The sequence below is a fragment of the Schistocerca piceifrons genome, chromosome 9 (genome assembly GCF_021461385.2).
Source record: "Schistocerca piceifrons isolate TAMUIC-IGC-003096 chromosome 9, iqSchPice1.1, whole genome shotgun sequence".
Classification (NCBI taxonomy): domain Eukaryota; kingdom Metazoa; phylum Arthropoda; class Insecta; order Orthoptera; family Acrididae; genus Schistocerca; species Schistocerca piceifrons.
In genome coordinates this window covers 189489890-189501611 of record NC_060146.1, presented here as the reverse complement: position 1 = coordinate 189501611, position 11722 = coordinate 189489890, and positions in this window count along the sequence as shown.

Below are 11722 nucleotides of genomic sequence, written 5' to 3'. Positions count from 1 at the left end.
CGTCATTTGACCATCGGACAGAGTCTCGTATAGATGTATAAGCACCCTTGGCGTAGAGAAACGACTGAAAGATTTGAAAGTAAGTAAGTCACCCGGTCCGGTTGGAATCCCAATTCGGTTTTACAAAGACTACTCTATGGCATTGTCCCCTCATCTAGCTTGCAGCGATTGTGAATCTCTTGCCCAGGAGAAAGTCGCAAGAAACTAGAAAAAAATGGGCAGCTGACTCCTGTCTTGAAGAAGGTTACTACAACGGACACGCAAAATTAAAGACCAATATCTAACTTGGCTTGCTGCAGAATTTTTTGAATATATTATCAGTTCGTATACAATAAACTTTCTTGAGGCTGAAAAGCTTATGTCCACGAATCAACATGGTTCTAGAAAGGATCGCTCGTACGAAACTCAGACTGCCCTTTTCCCACATGATATACCGCGAACTATGGATGAGATCAGATTCCATATTTTAGATTTCCGGAAACCATTTGATACGGTGCCCCATTGCAGGCTGTTAACAAAGGTACGAATGTATGGAATAAGTTCACAGATGTGTATAAATAATGGAACCCGGTATGTTGTCCTCGAAGGCGAGGGTTCATCAGAGTACAGTACATATATTCGCAAATGAAATTCGTCATAAATGATCCATCACAATTTGAGAAGAACAGTGATGTCCATAACCACTAAAAATGCATTGTTAAAACTTTAGTGGTTCAGAGAGGAGTTAAATGTGTAGCAACAAAAATGTTTGATAATTTGACCAGTCATATAAAATGTCTGACAGATAGCGAAGCAAATTTTAAATCCAATTTAAAATCATATCTGTTCGACAACTCCTATCCGATTGACGAATTTTCCTTAACAACTGGTGGCTAGTAAAAAAGAATTAAAAAATTAAGTGTCGTTGCATGAGTTGGACTAAATATAGTAGTATGTTAATTAATATTAAAATAATCGTTCAAATGATGTATGGAACATGTAACTAACTGATTAACTAACTATAAAAGATGTAGCTTATATCGACTAGTTCAATAGGGAAGCTTGAAAAAATATTGCATAAATATTTCTTTATATACGTACAAACAACCTGTTTCGATTGACTTTGCTGTCCTTCAGGTCTCCAAAAGTTTATATTATAAAATGTTTTCATTTTGAGTTGGATCTTACGCAAAGTTGTCATGTAGTTAAAATGTAGCACATTACATAAAGGTATGTCATAAACAAAACATTTAAAAACCAAAAGCAACTTCTACATAAGCCCATGTCCATACACAGATAATTGTTACGTCGTAAAAAACACAATACACAATAAAATACACAGTAGCACATCTGTTAACGTTGGTTGGACACGTTCTGATCGTTGAAATTCAACCTTAGACAGCTTATGGGATACGATCGTCTCTTCATAGACGTGCCCACGTACACAAGGTGATTTTCGATTTTAAATGTTTTATTTATGAAAATCCTTATATGATGCGCTACGTAGTTAAACCATGTCTAGACTGTCAATACCGCGGTTCGATCACGTCCGCATTATTACTTTGTGCCAGGAAGGGCTCTCAACAAGGGAAATGTCCACTCGTCTCGGAGTGAACCAAAGCGATGTTGTTAGTACATGGAGGAGATACAGAGAGACAGGAACTGTCGATGACATGCCTCGCTCAGGCCCCCAAGGTCTACTACTGCAATGGATGACCGCTACCTACGGATTATGGCTCGGAAGAACTCTGACAGCAACGCCACCATGTTGAATAGTGCTTTCCGTGCAGCCACAGGACGACTCAAACTGTGCGCAATAGGCTGCATGATGCGGCCATGGCGAGGTCCATCTATCCAACGACGACACAATGCAGCGCGGTACAGATGGACCCAACAACATGCCGAATGGACCGCTCTTCACCGATGAGTATCGCATATGCCTTCAACAAAACAATCGTCGGAGACTTGTTTAGAGGCAACCCGGTCAGGTTGAAAGCCTTAGACACACTGTCCTGCGAGTGCAGCAAGGTGCGGTTCACTGCTGTTTTGGGGTGGCATTATGTGGGTCTTACGTACGCCGCTGGCGGTCATGGAAGGCGCCGTAACGGCTGTACGATACGTGAATGCTATCCTCCGAGCGGTAGTGTAACCATATCGGCAGCATATTGGGGAGGCTCTCGTCTTCATGGACGACAATTCGCGACCCCATCGTGCACATCTTGTGAATGACTTCCTTCAGGGTAACGACATCGCTCGAGTAGAGTGGCCAGCAGACATGAACCGTATCGAACATGCCTGGGATGGATTGAAAAGGGCTGTTTATGGACGATATGATCCACCAACCACTCTACGCCAAATCGCCGTTGAGGAGTGGGACAATCTGGACCAACAGTTCCTTGATGAACTTGTGGGTAGTATGACACGACGAAAACAGGCATGCATCAGTCCAAGAGGTCGGGCTATTGGGTATCAGAGGTACCGGTGTGCACAGAAATCTGGACCACCACCTTTGAAGGTCTCGCTGTATGGTACAACACGCAGTGTGTGGTTTTGATGAGCAATAGAAAGGGCGGAAATGATGTTTATGTTGATCTCTATTCCAATTACTGTACAGGTTCCGGAACTCCCGGAAAAGAGGTGATGTAAAAGTTTTTTTGATGTGTGTGCGATGACTACGACGTGCTGTTAGTTCCATCTCAAAATGAACACAATTTATAATATAAATTTTTGAATACCTGTCGAAACTGATTGCTTTTAATGACGAAACATTTATGCGGTCTGGGATTTAGAATTTTTTTTACCAAGTAAAACAAATCGTTCCTTCTAATTTCTCAATTTGAGAAAATTCAATAGAGAGGGAGTCATTTTTAGACTGCCAGGGAATGTCACCAACGACTCGCCTCAGGAGGAAAGGGGACATTGCAGGCGCTCTGTTCTCTCGGTGGGAGGGAAGGCTGGACTGTGGAAATGCAGCGGCGGTGTCAGCTGAGGGGTTTCCCCGAGCCGAGGAATCGCGAGGCCGCGGTCACTGGCACGGGCCCGGCCTCAGAGTCTGCACCGTCCAGCGTCCTTCAGTCGGACCGGAGACTACCAACCGCGCCGCGTGCTGACCGCCCAAGGTCAGGCTGGCCAACCGCCCAGGGGTCCCGAGAGCGGCGGATACTTCTTACCCAGCCAGCAGTTAGTCAGCGGATTTCGTGAATCACGTTTACGAAATCTTGGAATAGCTTCAAATATACCAAGCACGACTGCGATTGCAAAAAAATGGTAATGGAAATTCAGGAACCCAGAAATACAAGTCACTTAGGAGCGAAACAAATGAGAAGTGCAGGTAAGCCAAGACGAAATGGCTGCATGAAAAATGTGAAGATATCGAAAAAGAAAAGATTGTTCGAAGTACTGACTCAACATACAGAAAATCCTAAATAACCTTCTGTGAAACTGAAGGCAAGGGCGGTAACATGGGAATTCCGCTGTTGAAAGCACAGGAGTGAGCGCCCAGCTGGACACAGAACACTGAAGGTCTCTGTGAGATGCAGAAGAGTTAGGGGATACAGTATTAGAACCAGAAGTTGAATAATTAAGATCAAATAAATTTTACAACAACAGCTCGAAAGTAACGAGTTCCTAAAATAGCTAAGACCGTTTCTAATCCAGTCTGGAACCGCGCTACCGCTACGGTCGCAGGTTCGAATCCTGCCTCGGGCTTGGATGTGTGTGATGTCCTAAGGTTAGTTAGGTTTAAGTAGTTCTAAGTTCTAGGGGACTGATGACCTCAGAAGTCCCACAGTGCTCAGAGCCATTTGAACCATTTGAAACGTCTCTAATTTATTTTATGACCATTACATGCTGCCATAGGAGGAAGGACGTAGATGGCATAATATACTGGTGAAGAATCATCCATAGAATATTTGAAAATGGCCTACGGCCGCATCTGCACAATCGTACATGAAATACAATGACAGGCGAAGGCATCACGACATAATTCAAAAAATTCATCGCAGCTGCAGATCCTATCGCATTGAAAATTAAGGCAGAAGGAGTAGATAAAATTCTATCGGTGTTTTTAAAATCGTTGGGAGAAGTGGCAACAAAACAACTCTTTACAAATATATGAGATTGTCGATAGACCCTCAGACTCTGAAAAACATCATCCACAGGTTTCCGAAGACTGCAAATGCAGACATGTGGGAGAATTATCGCGCAATTAGCTTAACAGCTCATGCACCCAAGTATTATACACAAAATAAAGGAAAACCATGTGTAAGATATCAACTTGGATTTAGGAAAGGTAGAGGCACCAGAGAGACATTTCTGGTGTTGTGGTTGGTAGTGCAAGCAAGAATAAAGAAAAATTGAGACACGTTCACAGGATTTGTCAATTTGGAAGCATGTTGGAAATTCTTACATAAATAGGGGTAAGCTATAGCAAGGGACGGGTAATATACAATATGTACAAGATCCAAGAAGGAGCAATAAGACAGGAAGACCAAGAAGGGTCAGATAAGATTTGAAAGGATGTGAGGCGGGGATGTAGTCTTTCGCCCTACTGTTCAATCTGCACACCGAAGAAGCAGTGATGGAAATAAAAGAATGCTTCAGGAGTGGGATTAAAATTCAAGGTGAAAGGATATCAACGATACGATTCGCAGCTGACTTTTCTATCCTGACTGAAAATGAAGAGGAATTACATGATCTGCTGATTGGAATGAACAGGCTAATGAGTATAGAATATGGACTGAAAGTAAATAGAAGAAAGACGAAAGCAACCAGAAGTAGCAGAAATGAGAAGAGCAACAAACTTGACAAGAGGATCTATGGTCAGGAAGTAGATGAATTCTGCTATCTAAGCAGCAAAATCACCCGTGATAGACGGAGCAAGGAGGACATAAAAAGCAGGTTAGCACTGGCAAAAAAGAGCATTCCTGGCCAACAGAGGTCTACTGGTGTCAAATATTGGCCTTATTTTTATGAAGAAATTTCCGAGAATATACGTTTTGAGAACAGCGTTGTATGGTAGCGAAATATGGACTGTAAGAAAATCAGAACAGAAGAAAACCATTTGAGGCGTTGTACTACAGAAGAACGTTGAACATTAGGTGGAATGATAAGATAAGAAATGGGGAGGCTAATCACAGAATCGGTGAGGAAAGGAACATATCGAAGAAACTGACAAGAAGAGGGGATAACTTCCATGGTACTGGAGGGAGCTGCAGAGAGTAAAAACTCCAGAGGAAAACAGCATATCATTAAGGACGTAGGTTGCAAGTGATACTCTCAGACGAAAAGTTGTTGCAGCAGAATGAGTTCGTGGCGGTCCATGGCGGTCCCCATCAAACCAAAAAGTAAAAAGACTGCGATTAAATACAGGAGATGGACAAAACACGGGAACACCGTGAGAAACCCGGATTGCACACACAAGTCACCTAATTCCCACAAATTCCGGGGAGGGGGAAGATGGTCTTTGACTCCACATTAAACCACATCCAAGATGTGGTCGATCGTGTTCAGATATTCCGAGATAGGAGGCCAGCACATCAATTGGAACTCGCCACTGTGTTCCTCGGACTACTCCGTCACACGCCTAGCCTAGTAAGATGGCGCATTATCTTGTTGAAAAATGCCACTGCTGTCTGGAAACATGATCACCATGAAGGGGTGTACGTGATCTGCAACCAGTGTATGATTCTCCTTGGCTGTCATCGCGCCTTTGACGATCCCCACTAGACCGATGGATGTCCAGCTGAATGTTCTCCTGAGCATTATGGAGCCGCCTCCACCTTGTCTCTGTACGGGTGTGAAGGAGCTGTTGCCCTGGAAGACAACGGATTCGCGCTCTCCCATCGGCATGATGAAGAAGGTATCGGGATTCATGAGATCATACAACGCTCTGCCACTGCGCTAACGTCAAATGCCGATGGTCACGTGCCCGTTTCGGTCGTAGTTGCCGATGTCGTGGTGTTAACATTGCCACAGGCATGGCTTGTCGCCTGCTGAGGCCCATCGTTACGAGTGTTCAATGCACTCTGTGTTCAGACACACTTTAACTCTACCCAGCATTAACGTCTGATGTTAGTTCCTGTACTGTTTTATCAGTCTGTCCTGGCTACGACGTCCGACATCTGTAATGAGGCCTTCCGCCCCCCCTCCCCCCCCCCCCCCGCCCCCCCCGCCTGTTTGGACGTTTTACGTTTCACCTTGGTTTCGCCACATGTCGAACACGCTCACCCGACAAGTAGTGCAGTGCCCGAAACGGTCGTGCCGAGCCTCCGGGTAATCACCATCTACCCTTGGTCAAACTCAGACGCATGACGCGCCTAGCCCATTCTACATAGGGACAGCACACGCTCACTGATACGCCATGCACCGTGCGAGCGTCTGACTTGTAGTCATTCCTCGTCACGCGACACTGTTACCGCCTGGGCAGGTTATATCGATAGCAGGTCGGCGGTGATGATATTATGGCTGACCAGTTCAAATGGCTCTGACCACTATGGGACTTAATTTCTGAGGTCATCAGTCCCCTAGAACTTAGAACTACTTAAACCTAACTAACCTAAGGACATCACACACATCGATGTCCGAGGCAAGATTCGAACTTGCGACCGTGGCGGTCGCGAGATTCCAGACTGTAGCGCCAAGAACCGCTCGGCCACTCCGGCCGGCATGGCTGACCAGTGTAAGTGTAGTTACTCAAGAGGATCCGAATGGATTCTTTAGACATTTTCCTTCCTAAACACTATTGTCTGTAAACAGTAAAGTTTTATCAGGTAAGCCGCGATAAAATATGCCGATTTTGACGTATCGCTCAAGTACTGTCCGCAGTGCAGACTGTACATAATTAGAACTTACTGTTAATAATACTTGGGTGGCTTCACAGCAATCATTACAAAAAAAGTAGTTCGTTTCCTGTAATTGTCCTAACTTGTCAGGAATTGAAGAAAATTCAATGCTCTTTTTTTTTTATCATCAGGTTTTTCCAGTAGGGAAGATCCTGATACGAGAGAATTCTGAAATCTGAAGGGTATGGACGAAGCTAGCTAGCTGTACAAAAGCTGATCGAACGTATGACATTTGTGTAGTGCGGAATTCCTACTAGATGTCAGAAGAGGCGGGCCCCTCAGTGTAAAGTGGAGCGAGAAGTATTGCGTCGTCCGTAGAGCAACAATAACGACGGGAGAGCTCAGTGACTTCGAACGTGGACGAGCCGTTGGATGTCACATGAGTACCATCAGGCACATTTCACCCCTACCAAAGCTGACGAAGCAGACCTTTGGTGGCGTGATAGTGGAGCGGAAATACGAAGAAATAACCACAGCCCATACCGGAACTAGGCAAAACTCATGTACTGACGGACGGTCGAGTATTACGAAAGGGTCATCGTAAACAATCGCACGAAATCAGCGGAAGGAGTCACTTGTGGATTTCATAGTGATAGCAGCAGCCCGATTATCACAGTGACTGAGCGTAGGGAGTTAGGAGTGGTGGGTTACGATGGTCGAGGAGCTCCCCATACTAAGCGGGGCTTGACGTGCTCTAAAACGCGGCGCCAGTCAACAGTGGATGACTGGAAACGAGTGACTTGGAGGGATGAATCACGCTATACCCCGTGACGTCCAATCGAAGGGTTTGTGTTTGGAAAATGCCTGGAGCCCATTATCTGCCATCACGTGTAGTGTCAACGGTGAAGTGTGGATGAAATGTTGTTAAGGTACGGGGATAATTTTCGCTGTCAGGATGAGGTCCCCCTGTTGCGTTTAAGGAAATGATATATCTGGGGCGGTGCTCACATATTTTACAGTATCGCATAGTTGGTACCGTTGTGTGGAGGCGATGGTTGTTTATATTAGCATGACAATGTACCCTGTCGTAAAGCAACAGCTGTGAGACAAACGTTTGTGGGCAATAGGATTCCTGAAATGGACTAGTCTGCCCTGATTGCAGACCTGAGTCCAACGGAACACCTTTGGAATCAGTTCGACTTGGCTCCAGATCGCAGTGTTCACCGTGACCATCCTCTCTTGCTCTTGAGCAACAACGGGCAACCATTCCTCCACAGACATTAAAACATTTCATTGAAAGTGTCCCAGAAGAGTTCAAGGGGTCACAAAGACGAAGGGTGGACACAGCCCAGATTAATTCCCAGTAACAGGTGTGCAGATATTTTTCATCAGATTGTGTACGTTTCCGTGTCGTGTCGTATTCACCTGCTTTCAACGTTCTCGACTACAGGTCTTGTGACGATCCATTTACATACATCTATTTTGTTTTCTTCTTCTTCCTCTTCTCCCCAACGATGATAGGGCTTCATGAACTGCTCCGACTTGCTAGAATTTATTCCCATCTTTCCTTTGATCTTCCCACACTTCTTCTTCCGACTGACAAAGTATCCGGACACTCCTAAAAACATACGTTTTTCATATTAGGTGCATTGTGCTGCCACCTGCTGCCAGGTATTCCATATCAGCGACCTCATTAGACATCGTGAGTAAGCAGAATGGGACGCTCCGCGGAACTCATGGACTTCGAACGTGGTCAGGTGATTGGTTGTCACTTGTGTCATAGGTCCACTGTTTCCGACGTGATAGTGAAGTAGAAACGTGAACGGACACGTACAGCACAAAAGCGTTCAGGCCGACCTCGTCTGTTGACTGACAGAGACCGCCGACAGTTGAGGAGGGTCGTAATGTGTAATAGTCAGACATCTATCCAGACCATCACAAATTGCATGAGGATCCAGGTGAGAAAACGTTGATTTCATGGTCGAGCGGCTGCTCATAAGCCACACTTCACACCGGTATATGCCAAACGACGTCTCGCTTGGTGTAAGGAGCGTAAACATTGGAAGATTCAACAGTGGAAAAACGTTGTTTGGAGTGACGATGGCGATCCGACGGCAGAGTGTGGGTATGGCGAATGCCTGGTAGACGTCACAAGCCAGCGTGTGTAGTGTCAACAGTAAAATTCGGAGGCGGTGGTGTTATGGTGTGGTCGTGTTTTTCATGGAGGGGGCTTGCATCCCTTGTTGTTTTGCGTGGCACTATCGCAGCACAGGCTTACATTGATGTTTTAAGTATCTTTTGCTTCCCACTGTTGAAGAGCTATTCGGGGATGGCTTTTGCATCTTTCAACACGATCGAGCACCTGTTCATAATGTATGGCCAATGGTGGATTGGTTAGACGACGATAACATCCCTGTAACGGACAGGCATTCACAGAGTCCTGACCTGAATCCTATAGAACACCTTTGGGATATTTTGGAACGCCGACCGTGCCTGGCCTCAGCGACCGACATCTATACCTCTCCTCAGTGCAGCACTCCGTGAAGAATGGGCTTCCATTCCCCAAGAAACCTTCCAGCACCTGACTGAACGTATGCCTGCTAGACTGGAAGTTGTCATCAAGGCTAAGGGTGGGCCAACACCATACTGAATTCCAGCATTGCCGATGGAAGGCGCAACTAAAGTCATTTTCAGCCATGTGTCCGGATACTTTTGATCACGTAGTGTATATCTACTATCTGCTTTCGGTAGTATTTTCTCACTCATACGTTCTATATGGCTTTCACATCTTTTTATGTAGTTGTATTTTATCATTTAGATTATATATTTGGAACTGCTCTCTAGTCTCTTGATTTCTAAATTCATCTCGTTTAGCACATCCTGTTACCGACTGTTTGTATGCGACTTGTATTTCTCCCTATTGTTATCGATGACTCACTTCCGCTAAGCAAAACAGGGACAAACATTGCAATATAGACCTTGAGTTACACGTGTTTCCGTTTTTTTTTAATTTTTTTTTATTTTTTAGTGTGCTTCTTATGGTGCCGCATATTTTCGGTAGAAGACGTATTACAATCAATACATCTAGAGTTAGAGACTTGTTAAATTAGTTGGTTATTTAACATTGTTTTGGTTCTTTGGGTGTTCCTTCCAATGAAATTCATATTGTTTTTGGAAATATTCACATTGTTTTTCATTAAGCACAAATGCAACTTATGTAATGCTCTTTGACAATCCATCTTCTATTTCGTTTATGATCAGCGGGTGGTCAGCAGTTTGTAAATTCACTTTGTGCCAGATTAATGATTTGTGGAAGTGTACTTTACCATATACGAGTGGCATCGTCTCTACGTACAGGTGTTTCCGTAACAGCGTGCAAAAATGTAATAGGACATATAGAATGCTCCTCTGAACAATTTGAGATAGGAAACCTGGGGTCGGAGAAGCCAGCTTAAGGAGATAAGGAAGTAAACTTGTCTACCGCTTTGTCTAGCATTAACATTTTTCAGCTTATTTACAACTCACATGCGTACAAGCTTACACGTACTGTGCTGTTTATTTACATGCACATTCTTTATTTCCTGCAAGGAAACAAGGAGGACGAGCATGATTACCAGGAAGTTATGAGGCAGGTTTTGTTTACTTTATTTATCCATAAGGTGGTCCTTATGTATCGTATTTGCATTGTCCTATGTAAGGACGCTCTATGACACAACGAGAGACCTATTCATTACTCAGAGCTACTCAAAGGAGTACAATGCAATTACGATAGAGCAGTTCGGGTACAATATTTCGTCGTCGCTGGACTGGAAGAGAAGGTGCTATTCCATGGCGTGCGAGGTCACCTGACCTGAAACTTCTTTATTATTTCCCATGGGTTTATCTAAAATCAATTGTGTATCAGTCCCCAGTGGATACGGAGATGGAATTAGTTGTCAGAGTTGTGACTGACTGTGATGTGATACGAAACGCACCAGCGAAACACACCAGGCATATTAGTCAGGATGCGTCAGAATCTTGTTCGCCGACGTCATGGTTTCATTGAGGTTGATGGCCGTCAGTTTTAGCACGTGTTGTAAGATACAGTGAAAATGGTACGTTCATTGTGTCAGTGATGGTATTTGCAGTTAATTAATGTAAATAAAAAAGTACGCAGTAATGTGATTTTATTCCTATTATCTCCTTAAGCTGGTTACTCCGACGCCGGGTTCCCTAACTCAAATTATTCTGTGGCGCCTTCCTATCACGCCCTGACCTACTACAATGTACTGTCTCTTAACATACTTGCACAAATTGATACTGACAATTCTGTCATTATTTCTTGCCTCAGGGGAGATATGACCTGTGTGCAGATTAATGACTTGATAACTTCACTTCAAAGCATATTCTTCATTTTAGTTACGTTATTCTATTCAAAAATGATAGAATCCATCTTAACAGTGTAATGGTACTTGAATTACGTAATCATTACGGCACCTCACCTCAACCTCTCGTTACCAGCAATATTCTACTGTGTTTCTGTAAAGTAGTTAACATATTTCTGAGATAATATTCAGATTTGATTTCATTAATGTAGAGATACTTTGATACATCGATATGTTTATATTGCAATGATATTATTCTTATGTGAATTCTCTCTTTTGTCACTATGATCTTTGTCTTACTTGTAACTCTGATTTTTTGGGTGCGTAAGCGGTTTTTAGAGAGTCGGACCTTGAAAAAGTCAAGTCTTGGACGTCATGTTGAAAAGACGCAAATTGTGGTTAGTTTATAAAATGTGAACTGTAACAGTGGGGAAGATGTTTTCAAGTATGTTTTGTATTGTGAAGTGATGTTTTGGAATGACATGCGTGGTATTGCAACAAAAGTAATAAAAAAGAAGTGTAACTTAAATTCGGAGTGCTGTGTACTTTTTTACATCACCATTGTCTTAACTTGCAAAAGTTCAGTCTTCAAGAATG